The following is a 13,356-nucleotide window of genomic DNA, read 5'->3' on the forward strand; positions in this document are numbered from 1 at the left end:
ATGAGTTCCAGACATGAGGCTTTTCATGAAAAGTACCTTGTCACAGTTTCCTCCCATCCACATATATAAAAGAAAAGAATAAATAAATGCTTAAAYTCTTCCCAGTCCGTTTACTTTGGAGAGGGGCAGTCTCTCTCCCTTTCCAAAGCTGCTTAGCTTTAGCCACTTAGACGTGCACAGGGAGGGGGCAGGTTTAGCTCAGTTGGTTAGATCATGGTGCTGCTAATGCCAAGGTCACGGGTTTGGTCCCCGCATGGGCTACACTGAGGGTTGGACTAGATGACCTCCAGAGGTCCCCTCCAACCTTACCATTCTATAATGATGATTGTGTGAGTCATCAGAGAAACATCCGTGATCCCTGAGTGAAGAAACCTTGATCCCCCTACGCAGATCAGTACAAGTAGATCCTGACTGGGGCACTTCACATGTTCTCAGCACCAAAGGAAAACAAGCACTTTCAGTCAGATGACAGGATTGCAAAAGATTTCATCGGCTGTGTAAAGGTGYTTTATCCAAATAAGTAGAAGATCCTGACATACAGAAAGCACTGGAGTCTGACATTCCAGTGCTGTATTCTTATCTGTTTAAAATGCYTTATGGCTAATATCATCTTTTATTCCACACTGCTATCTCTTTAGTTTTTTGCATTTTGATCTCAAAGCTAACGTCCTGACTAGTCTCTCTCTTACTGCCTAACTTAGAACACTAAAGTCCATGTTGGGGGTGACTGACAGTGTTCTGGGGATTGCATATGACAATAAAATCATGCCAATGCCTGTTCTGAAGAGCTCTTACTCTGAATCTATAATTTTAACCATTGATAAACTATTCTAACTGACAAACTTGTTAATCAAGATGTGGCTGAAATCAGAGTGTCCCTAAAGGCAGACTTCTCAAGTATCTGCTCTCTGATGCATGGGGCCACATGAAGCTAGTGTCCACTGATCTGTAGTGTTATGTGATGGAAGAGGATTTGTAATGCTAGGCTACAGCCTGGAAATGTGCAGATAAAATCTCTATGAGCATAGGACTGCAGCTGGGTGAAATACTCAAGTAAAAGTCCCACATCTCCCCTTGAATCTTCATTTTGTGTGTCAGATGCAGGCCATGAGGTAGAAGGGACAAAGTTCAGTATTTCACTGCTGTTTTGCAAAGTGCAGGTCAATCTGCAGGGAAAAAAGGGAAAGAGTGAGGTGGGAAGGTATCCAGATGTGTGACTTGATTACGTAGCATTTATGAGTGAGATCCRACTGGGATGTTGAGAGTTAACTATACATTGTCTTCCAGTTCCCTTGCACAGCTGGCAAAGCACGGGGATGAGAACYGCTTCCTATTTCAGCCGTCCTTTCAGCATCCGTTCCTGTGGCAGTGTACTGTTGAGGTTGGTCTCCTCAGAGGGGGCTGCTTCCCATGCAATTTTGTGGTATAAAGCACTGCATGGATCAGCAAGCCCTGACAGGAGTTACGCTTCTAGCAGTGTATTTTCAGAGCTTTTAAGGAAATACAAATCTTTTTTTTCTTTATATTTTCCTCAGCCTCTGCTAGGCTTTTAATATAAATACATACATCTTGGGTGTTTTTTTTCTGACTGTTGTGCTTAGGAAAGTAAGTCCATTTTCTGCATTCCTATTGTTTACCAGGCTATCTTCTGAAATACAATAAAGGAAAGAGGACTAGATGTTGCCATACTGGTCAGCAAAGAATTGCCAGTTCTGACCATTCAGTTATCAGGGCAGCCATAAACCTTTGCACTGAATTATGAGACTTTAAATAYATTTTGAGGCCTTTTAGAATCTCTCTGCTTTCTCAGCACTTGAGCTTCACAGTACCCACTTTTCTGAAATTTCCAAGCACAAAAGCTATATAAATTTTGCTATTTATTTGCTATTTACCAAAGCTTATGTTAATRTAATCTGTTGCATACTGGTGATTTTTAATCAGCCGTCAGCTATTGTGATACAGCAGATTCAGGAAAGCTGGATCAGCTATGACAAACAAGGCTCAGTATGCTATAGAGCTAGAAAATTTCAAAGTAGAACGTGGGTTCAATCCAAGCTAAAGTCCTGCTCCTTTCTTCTTCCTTCTTACAGTGCACAAATTTAGGAGGAAGATCAAAGCAGGCTGTCAGTCACATCAGATATTAAGACTCCTTGAACACTTGCATGGGCACACCAGAATAAGTTACAGCCTCTTCGGACTTGCTGTAATTGCCAGCTGGGCTGTATTAGCTAGTTAGAGATCTTTCTCTAGGCAAGAATAATACAATGTGAAACAGCCACGTTCCAATGCTCCTTGTCTCTTCATCCCCATGGCCACAGCACCAACTCAGGAGTAACTCCTGCAGTTAGTCATTTGTGGCAGCTAAAAAAGGAGTGACATAAGAGGCTCTGCTCTTGCCTGCTTTCCACCAAAGTCACTCTWAGTGACTTTTCCTGGGTTGCTGATCCTTGCTCCTGTGTACCACCAAAAAGCACGTGCTAGTGTTCCACAGGCGAGAATGGAGCCTCTGGAAAGCATGAGGGAAACGCAGTGTCTTAAAYTGAAATGTAAGCATATATTTCTGAAGCATTTTATTGAGGAGGGACACGGAACAAAGTGTGARTGAGGATTTCTATTCTTAAAAACATTAAACTCTCAAGACCCCCTTTTCCTTCACTTTAACAATTTAACTGTGGTAAACAGTAGTTGCTGTACCTTTGTAGAGTAACTCCAAAATGAGTCAGACCACTGTATTCTTAGTAAAAGATACCAATTTTCAGAGAAGTAAAGTGCCTTGAGCAGACGAATCCCTGTAGAATCRCTCGGGAACAACTTATGGCTTATGTCCTTTCCCAACAACAGATGGAGGCTGCACAATATTTCCATCATTCTTGGGGAAATGAGGAGGAAAGACATTTCTGAACCTGCCTTTCTTTAGCCCTCAAGTGGAGATGATAACAGGTCTTCAGCCTCTTGCCCATAGCAACACAAAGAAGCATCTGATGCTACATTAGTAAAATCATACTGGACTATTCATATAAAAGAAGCTGAATGGAAAATATTATCTCAATAACCAAGGTTGGCTAACATAGGTAMGTTTTATATATCCCCTGGTAAGCCTCAGCTGTTGCTGAGATTTGTACTACGAGCAGCTGCTGAGGAAGGTGGCTTTGTTTCTAGCTGATGGGTGATCTTAACATTCTTAACATCTAAATTCTGAGTTCACATCAGGTTCTTCACACAATAAAAGATCTGACGATTGCTTCACGGACTTTAGAGGAGCATTCTTCATTAACTCAGGTGAGCTTCAACCTATGTATTTTTAGCAATGCTGAAAGATTGAATATTTCTATGGTTCTACTTCTTTTCCCAATCTATTGCACTAAATATAACTTCCTGTATATTGCAAGTGTGCATCCTCAGTGAACCTTATAAATTGACACTTTGTTTTTCACAATGCTTCCTCAAGTCAAACACAGAATAAGCTTGTTCTTTTTTTAAGAATATGTATACTTCTACATATGGGACACTGAGGCTTGGACCATCATCTGACAATAACTTCTTATGATTTGGGATCCAAGAATATGAGTAACTTTAAATGCYGCTAGCTGGACTGTGTGGGAATCGGGTGAATTTGCTGGCATGCACGTATGTGGCAAGAGTTAAAAAAAATTGTTAAATTTGCTATTGTTGTGATATTTTGAGAATTAAATGTAATTTTATTTTTTTTTAAGTAGTTGAAAATTTTAAAATTTGAAAACAGATGTCTTATGGCCAGCAGAAGTTTGAGACCATGTGCAACTTACATGTTTGTGCCAAATGAAATGTCAGGTGAGACTGCCATTRTTTCAATAAACAGATCTAGTACAATGAGAAAGATTTTTGGATCCCGATTTGTCATCTAAATAAATATTTTTCAAAATGAGAACTTAAATAATAATAGCAACTATTACTATAAATAATTCCTTGCACCATAACTGCTTCAGCTGCCTTCTAAAAGTAAGTAAATATTATTGTCCTATTTTTATACAGGTGAAATCTGAGGCCCAGAGGTGAAGTTACAGAGACAAAGTAAAACAGGAATCAGAACTGGGACTGTATGTTTCTTAAACTTTTGACTTGTACTTTTGCAAGACTTGATGACTTTGCTTTGCTGGATATTCATTAAAATGTGCATTTAAATAACAACTTGAATATGCAGTAAAAATGTGAAACGTAGGTCATATCTTCTTTCAATTAATATTTACATTTTGCTTACGGTAACACRGAATAATGACATTCAAATTAATGCTATGTAGTATGTTTGTTTATGGTTTTCCATGTGTTACCATGGAAACAACCATGCTCTGTATCTATGGTAACAGTCATAGTGGTGTAAACTGTGATACCAAAAAGCGGAAGTTAGTAAGCTGAAGTTATAAATTCTAAGAAAAACCTGATGAAATTAAACATTTCCTGTAACGAAATTCTGGTTTATGTCACAGGGCAATTTATATAAACCCTGGTTTCAATCTCAGATTTGCTGGATGATCAGAGTTACTCACATACAGAGCTTTGCTGATGTAAAGGACAGTCTATGTAGGGCAAGCATCATCTCGTACACAAGGACTGTATTTAATTCAAAATCCACTAAGCACGGTTTGTGCACATCGGCTCATAAAGAAGTCCTGCTAAGGCAAAGATTTTTTTTCCCCCCTATGTTGTATCACAAATATACACAATTACTCTCCTTTTTTTTTTTTTTTTTTTTCCTGTATTTTATTCACTCATCAGGTTTCTCTGTGCCATCTGGAAAAAAAATTGCCACAGTAGAAGTTATTCACATAATCCTACATCAAATATCATCCAAAGATGCTCAGAGTCACCCTCTGGAGATATTGTTCTCCCCCTACTAACAAGAGAGGATTTGAGTTTSTGGGCTTTGGTAAACTGAATTTCACAAGAGTTAGGTGCTTAAAATAGCTTTTATAAATACTGTCCTCAAACTGCAAARCAAGTACATCATCTGAGCATGAATGATTTGTACCTTTCATTTAAATTAAAAACCAATATATTTCCTCATAAACGCCAATCAAGYCACTAGTAGAGTTCAAGAGTTCAAGGCCTTTTTTCTCTTTGAATGTAGATGCATCATGATTATAGGATCACACTAGGAAATGCATCAGTGAAGGAAGATATGGACATCAAAAAGAAATTAGGTGTTAATATATCTATGTGTTTTTAGAAATGTTGGAAATGTATTCAGCTAGAATTGACAAAATGACTGTATTAGAAGAAATAATGTCTTTTGTGTTCCAGCACTCTCTGTCAGAGATCAGGATTGATTCTGCTGGGACCAAATTACTCCAAACTTGTCTGCTGATTTCTTGTATCATTTCCTGTAGTGCTGGCTCCAGTCCAGGAGAGGATAACGGCCTATAYGGAACCTTGGTCCATCAAGGATATGATCCTGTGTTTTTGGATTTTCTGGCCTCATTCCTTTTTCTTCTATGAGCTTTCAGTTTCCCAGCCTCAGTACTAGCAGTCACAAATCTGGAGACAATTTACAGGACAAAAGACAGCAGGTGCAAAAGCCTTGGCTCTGAATTTACCTCTGGATAAATGCAGAATTGCTCCAAAGAAAAAAAAGTTCTGTATAAAGAAACCTCCAAGGAGTTGCTTTTATGAATGTAGCTCCACAGACGTCCTGGACTCATGCCTGTTCACACCAAAAGCACTTGTGCCTGGGCGCACGTCCCACCCATCCACACCTTGTGTGAGAACAAGCTCAGATTTAACTGGGTGGAGCACATGTGGCCTTCAATGAGTTTTAATCATAAAGCAATTACTCAGAGTTCTTCAATAGCGGTTGCATAATCCTTTTTCTATGTTGCAAACTAGGTGACCTCCAAGAGAAAGTGTGTTTCTGTTTAAATCAAATATTGTGGGAAAAAGGAAGTAAATTATAATACGATTTTCTGTCCCACTGTGCTATTATACTGGTCTAAATTTGTTTAATTCAGAACCATCATGTTGGCAGAAATCCAGGGAAAGGGAATAAGCAGTTGTGTCCAGATGTCAGCATTTCAGATAATGATTTTACAAAATATATTACAAAATCCTAAGTCCCCAAAAGACACATCAGCTGTTTTCATCAAAACTAGGATTCCTTGAAAACACAATGGCAATGTGTTTGAATAAAAAAGGTCTAGGTTTCAGTCAAAAATACATTGTCTTCCAATTTTTTACTACAAAGTTGACCTTTTCTATGAAATACATAGTCTTTTCCTTATTTATTTTTACAGATGAGATGAGTTTACTCTCCAAACAATTCAGATTGGCTCTGAAATTAGGACTAAGAGGGATTTTTATACCATTGAAGCACTGCTACCAGGATAGTAAAATAAACTACTGCAGCCTGTGGAAAGTTTTTCAATAACATAGTGGAGCTCTGCATTAGATTCCAGTTTTTCAGTATATCTTCATTACTGATCTGAAAGAATATATCAGGTGATATTATATTGAGACACATTATTAATACAGGAAAAGGAAGGTAAAAGAAAAAAATATTCCAACAGACTTTTTGAAGGAAAAGGAGGATATCAAGGCCTAAATAAACTCAGGAGTGTTACTGGAAAATAAATCATAAATAATTTTGCAATTTGAGGTGTTAGCTGTAAAATTCCAGTGTATTTTTTATCTGTACAATCGGAGACTGTCTTTTGCTGGATAAATTTGGGTCTGTGAAGACTGGATGATTTCATTTTAGATATATTTGGGTTGATTACTACATAAGTATTTGAAAGACGCCAGAGAAGGTATGTCTTGTTTTCATTTCTGGGCATCACACTAAATCTGGCTCACCACCTATATTAGAGATCCTTGAGTCATACTAAATGTCATATCTAATCAAATTGTCTATGAAGCAATGCTACTTTTTTACTCTATAAATATTTGGTGAATAGTTTGTGCAAGTGATACTCAGTTGATGATTTGTTTGCCAACTAATCATTGCAGCTATTCATCACTTGGTCTTTTTATTCACAGTTGGTCACTCAGGTCACAGAGTGTTAAAGACATCTGAAAAATTATGATAATTGGTTTTGGATCAAGAGGATAGTTTTGATATTTTTTATTACCTGTTTCATGCCATGATCAGAACAACAATTATTTTCTGCAAAAAATATGTTTCCATCTCTATACTCTTTTGACCAGTCTAGATAAATGAAAAATTTTGAGAGGAAAATAATGAATGGCATATGATAGACATTCTATTAATTCAAATTATCAGTGAAGCAAAATCTACAAATAGCTCCTGAAGGAGAAGACTTTTATAGCATTGCAGAAATCACCAGAATTGTGCTTTTGATCACATTACAGGAAAATTGTAAATGTTGGGGAAAAAAATAAAAAATAAAACAGACAAGTAATCAAGATGTTATAGTAAATAATTACTTACTTGAATGCATATTTCTGGGTAAAACAGAGGAGGAGGAGATGTTTCTGATCATTTACAATATTAAATGTTAGAATACACACTTTATAATAAGTAAATCTGTGATTTTAAAAGTAAATCATTTTTTTTCCTATGCTTGCTTTCATCTATGCATTTTTACCATAAGTGATCACATTACCTCAGTTTAATGATTTATCATGCATTAGCTGAGACCAGTCAACTGAGCGTGTCTATGCTCCTATCCTACTATAGATCGAAAGTGAAATACTTTAGCTTAATTCACTATTTTACTCATTGGTGGCCACAGGTTTGGAGCACTTACACCACAAGCTGACATGCTTTAGCATCTGTATAGTAACTCTTCAAACCATCAGAACCTGATCACTTGCATCTTTTATAAATAACCGTGCATGTTGACAGGAACAAAATTCTTCCTGCCTGTATTCATTCGTTCTTAACCGTTGAATGGGGCCAAACCAGCAGGGAGAATTTTGTAAGCAAATGTTGCTTTCAGAGATATATCTGAACCGTTACTACAAGATACAAGAAACTTATATTTATTTCTTATGCTCCTCAATTCCTAACAGTAAAAAYAATTGCTATTTTTTCTATGTAAAAAATATCTGTTTCAGTTTATTTTGAAATAGATATTTTCACAAATGATCTTTCATATATTGTTGGTCACATGGTGTAGTCTGCATTTTCTGTATCTCTGCATTGTCCATATCACGTCCCTGAAAATATTTGTTTGTTATATAWGTTATAAATGAAAATAAGATGTAGTGTGGAATCACAACAGAAATATCAAGAAGGTAATTCGGCAGCTGAACCTATAAAGTGACTTGGAATAATAAAACCTAATTTTGAATTTGGACACAACTTTTTTAAGGACTGCAAATGACAAAAACTGACATACTCCAGTAAAGTATCTCAAAGTATAGACCATGCAATTTTTTAAAAAGTTTCATGTTAACCCATCCTTGCCTGTGCTGTAAAGCAAAATTAGGATTGAGAAGGCCAGAACATGAACATCACAAGTAATGGGATTGTCCAGCTGTGTGTTGCCAGCTTGTGCAGAAGGAGGACTGAGGGAAGAAGGAGAAATAGCAATGCGAGATGAAGGCATGCACACAGCAAGCAGGACTCTGCCGAAACAGAAGAAAAAGGGTCTTATGATTAAGTTCCTCTGATCCCGTGATTACAGATAGTGCAAGGCAAAGTGGCAGTCTCGTCTCAAAATGTTGCAACATCAAGAACTGTATTCGTAACGCTTCCTCAAAAAAATACCAGCCAATAGTTCTCAGGGAAGGATAAATATAAGGGGAGGGTGGACAGACTGACAGGTCCTTGTATAATACAGATTGGAGGGTGAAAATGTAGTAAAAAGTTTACCCTCCGCTGATGTCCGCTTGTGGGACTGCTGTACGATAGTGTGGTCCCCTGGGACAATGTCTCCTCTAAATTTTAAGGTTTAAGATCTCTAAGAAAGTAAGCAGCAGCTGATATTTCATCCTTCCATATACACCTTTCCTCTATTTTTYACTTCCTGCTTGAGCAGCAATGGTATGGATAATACATTTAACCTGCTTTTGCATGTACCCTTTTTTAATGGAATGCTTAAGCTACCTGGACGTGGCAATATTGACCTCATACAAGGAGGAAGTCTTAGTGGTGGAATAAACACTCCTGCTTTTTAGGGCAATAGCCCTGAACTGGCTACACTTTACAGTGGATTATGCTTAAACCGTACTTCTCTCTCCAACTTTACAGATATTATAGACAAATAGATATCATTAGATGGAGGTATGTAATATTTTGTGTTAAGGATTTTCTAGGAAGTGACATCAAGATTTGATTCTCTACCTATTGTTATCTTGTATTCTCATCTATTTTCATTAAAAGGGAAATAAAAGATTCTCTCTGAGTGAGGAAGTTGAAAATTCTGATTATGTCTCATGACGCAGTGAAGAAATGCAAATTTGTCTGCACAAAGTGGAAAGGAAGTGGATGGCCTAACTTTTAGAAATATCAACCCATTGTACTATTATAAGGTAAATTCATGTAGAATTATGTTTCTACTGGGTTCTAATGTCTGCTCAAGTAATTAAAATTAGTACTTACCTTCTCTGGAATTTAGTCAAAGGTAGCGTTCATCCTGAAAGCCTTTAACAATTCTGTATAATAACAAGGCCCAATATAACTACAGCTCTAGTTGTTATTAATGTACAGTTACACAAACAACTTCCTCCTTCTGTGCTTGTGCAACTTCAAGAAAGAGATTTAAAATGGAAAAAGTGAGGAAATTAAGTAAAATATTCCTAACAATAATGAATTTCTTTATGGAAGTTATGGGAATATTTCATCTGTTGTGTACAAAAACAAATCAAAACTACCTCATAATTTACACATAGGAAAAGGCAAGAATCCCAAGCGGTCTTGGGGAAAACAGACATTGTAGGAGTAATATGAAAGAAAAATAAATGGCAGCTGCTACATAGAAGCTAATGACGAGGAATTAATGTAGGCTGGAAATTAAGAGTTTCAAACCATCACAGCATTCAGGCTCAAGAACTACGTGGCATTTGGAGAAGCAGATAGAGAACAAAGAAAAATTCAGTTRCACAGTACCATGATTAATCTAGGGGAAGTGATTTTATGATGTGAGAGTGTGGCAAGAAAAAGTAGATTCGATGACCAGGAAGATTCTTCTACACCAGGTATCTTAAGTCTCCTTTAGGTAGAAACAGAGGGGAAGTAAAGGAAAATCATCATTAATTAAAGAAAAAAGTTAATCTGCCAATATCAGGACTAATTTCTTGTAAAGAAAATGAAAGATATTTATTTCAAAGCTTTTAGTCTTGTCTAAACTACAAAGGGTTTATGATACTAGTACTAGCTATTTATCCCAGAAAGCCATTCAATTAGAGCAGTCTAAAATGGCAATAGAATTAATTTGTGATATAGCTAATACCAGTTGTGAAAGTGGAAAAAATACTTCATTTTTTTAGGTGAATTCATTCTGCCTTTGGCGTGTCTTATACAGTCATCAGAATTTTAAACCTAGGGATGAATCTAAAGCTGGTATAAACACTGTTTTATGTATTTCCTCAAAACAAATATGAGATTGGTTTAGTTATAATTGTATATTTTTTCCAATACATGATGTAGGTTCTTATGATTTGCTTCATGATTCTGGAAAGCTTGAGTATATCATCTCCTATCTTACATTGTCACATGAAACTAGACACTTAGGTTTGAGGTGTTTTAATAACAAAAGATGAGAATCCCAAGTTCTCAGAGGTTTAGAGCTCTAGGCAAGTGCTAAGTATTGCAAGATTTGTGATAAAATCACTAAATCCTAAAAGTGTTTACACTGAAACTTACTTCAATTTACAATCCAGTTTGTTTGGGGTTTTTTTTGTTTGTTTGTTTGTTTTTTTCCTTGAGACCTAATGCAGTTTCAAAAATACAAGACCAGCTTCTACAGTCTCCTCTCTTCTACAGTCTCATCCAGTTCCTCTATTTTTGCTTGCTCTCTGAATCATTTTTATTTATTTTTTTTTTTTTGGCTAATTAGTTCACCTTTTGTGAGAAACCTTTTGCAAGGTTTCAGGCAGAATCATAGGGAACAAGCAGCCAGGAGGTTAGCTTTGAAAAGCACATGCCAGGCGTGGAGAGAAAAAAGCACTTGAGAAGGCTTTGTAGGAAACAATGCGCTATTGTCTTTGATGTAAATTGCTGCATTAGAGGTTAATTATACAGAAAACACCACCAACACTTGTGAACTGTTGCTATGTTGATTAAGACAGAATTAAAGTGTATCCATTGTCTAGCATGCCTGGTTTATGGGAAGGTGGAGTTTTCTGAATCATCACTGACAACCCGGTGTTGTCTGTGGTTCAGTTTCCCATTTAGAAGGGGAGAATATTAGTTCTTATTTCCTATAAAAAGTAAAAAATTCCCAAATCAGAAACTGTGATACTGACTCGAGTTTAGAAATTTAAAAGCTTTAGGCAGAAACCCCCAGAGGTGTGGACTCTCCACACTAAAGGTTTTTAAGAACAGATTGGAATAACATCTGTGAGGACTAACCAACGTCGTACAGCTCATCCTGCCTGGAGAAGAGAACAATGGACCAGACAAYGTGCTGAGGTCTATCTGAGTCCTACGACCTTTCAAGAGTCTGTTGGCAGGCAGCTGTAGCACTTCTTCTGGCTCCCAATCACCATTCCAGTGGCTAGACAGGAATTTTAAAGGAAGAAAGCAGGAGACACAGACCCCCTCACCACTTCYGCAATGCCTAGTGGTCGGGGCACACACACAAGGTGTGGTGACTTCTTGCTTCAGGTTCCCACTTAGCAGCACAAGGGATTTTAATTTATGCCTCAGTATTAGCACATAGCAAGGCATTGCTCACCCTTTCATTCTCACTTTGATCTGAAATTTCATCAACAACGCAAGAAATGCAACAAAATCTCTCTCAAAAAAATCTGTCAGATGTAGCACATTCACACAAGTTTCTTGTGTTCCAAGCCAACATTTTCCAACTRAAAAAAAAAAAAAACCCTTAATGAAATAATGTCAACCAACTACTTTAGTTGCTTGGAGAGGCCACGGAAATGTTAGTTTAGCAGCACTGTTATTTGTGATAATCTGGATACATATTTCTTTATCCACATAACTTGGAAAAGAAGAAGACAGATGTGCTCATTTGCTTTTCACCCTAAGCCTATGACTCTTACCTAACAGGACTGCTATCTCTGGTTTTGGGAATGAAAAATAAAAATAAAAGAGCTGTACATGGTTTGGAACGTACAATATTCTTTCTCAATATATTTTACCATTGTCTGATATATTGGATGACATTAAAAAAAATGGTAAGGAAAGAAACAACACAAAGCAGCCTGGAAACAACTCTGGTTCCCTTAGAGCCAAGGACAAGTAATGACTCTGGCAACTTTGACATTTTAGAAAAGTTTCCATTGTGGTTTTACACTAGAACCATATCGAATTAGTTTCTGATGACCTTATTCTCATTTTAGAAGGAAATTAAAGCTGATGTAAAGAGCATATAAAATACTCAGAAAATAAGAAGGGAAAGTTGTGGATTTTTTTTCATATTAGAAGTTAGAGAGCAACCTCTGACTCCCAGGCTATCTTCTGTTATTTTAACATTTTGGGTAGAATAAGCTATACCCTGTCTTCCACACAGAAAAAAACGTACAAAGAATGGGACATATAAAGCATTAAATTCCACCAACTTTYGGGCACCTTTTCATCGTCAGTAAGTTAAGTAACACCATCAGGGTGAGAGTCAGGTACCTCCAGAACCTGATCTGGCACCCTAAAGTTTTCTTTCCAATGACTTTTGATGAGGTTTGGAAGACTATGTTTCTGAGGTAAGCACCTCACCTTGGTAAGATGGATCTCAGCTGAGAGATCTAAAAGGCTCACAAGCATGAGGCCTCTGCCTCTGTAGATATGGTATAGTATACTTTAACATATATGTATTGAATTTGTGCGTGCATATGTTAGCACAAATAGATTCTCCCCTTCCYCCCAGGATTTCCTACACCTACTCAAAGAGTAGTTACAAAGATGAGAAGGCTAAAGTCTTCTCAGTAGAAACAGACAATATAGCAAGGGGCAGAAGCCACCAGCTACAGCTTGGAAGGTTCAGGTTAGACAAGTAGATAAAGCTTCTTCAATAGCAGGGTGGAGAAGTGCTGGAACAGGCTGCCCAGAGARGTGGTCGAATCTCCATCCTGGACAGTTTAAAAGATTTGGGCAAGACAAAGCCATGTCTGTCCTTATCTAGTGCTGGTAACAGGCCCAAAGGAGACTAAGTAGATGTCTTTCAGACAACTCTTCCCACCAAAATTTCTATTCCATTATCTCTATGTTCCTGTATTTTTTTCCTCCTCCACTATTATTATATCCTC

This window comes from Rhea americana, unplaced genomic scaffold (genome assembly GCF_003343005.1).
Source record: "Rhea americana isolate MKP2758 unplaced genomic scaffold, rheAme1 scaffold_50, whole genome shotgun sequence".
Taxonomy (NCBI): Eukaryota; Metazoa; Chordata; class Aves; order Rheiformes; family Rheidae; genus Rhea; species Rhea americana.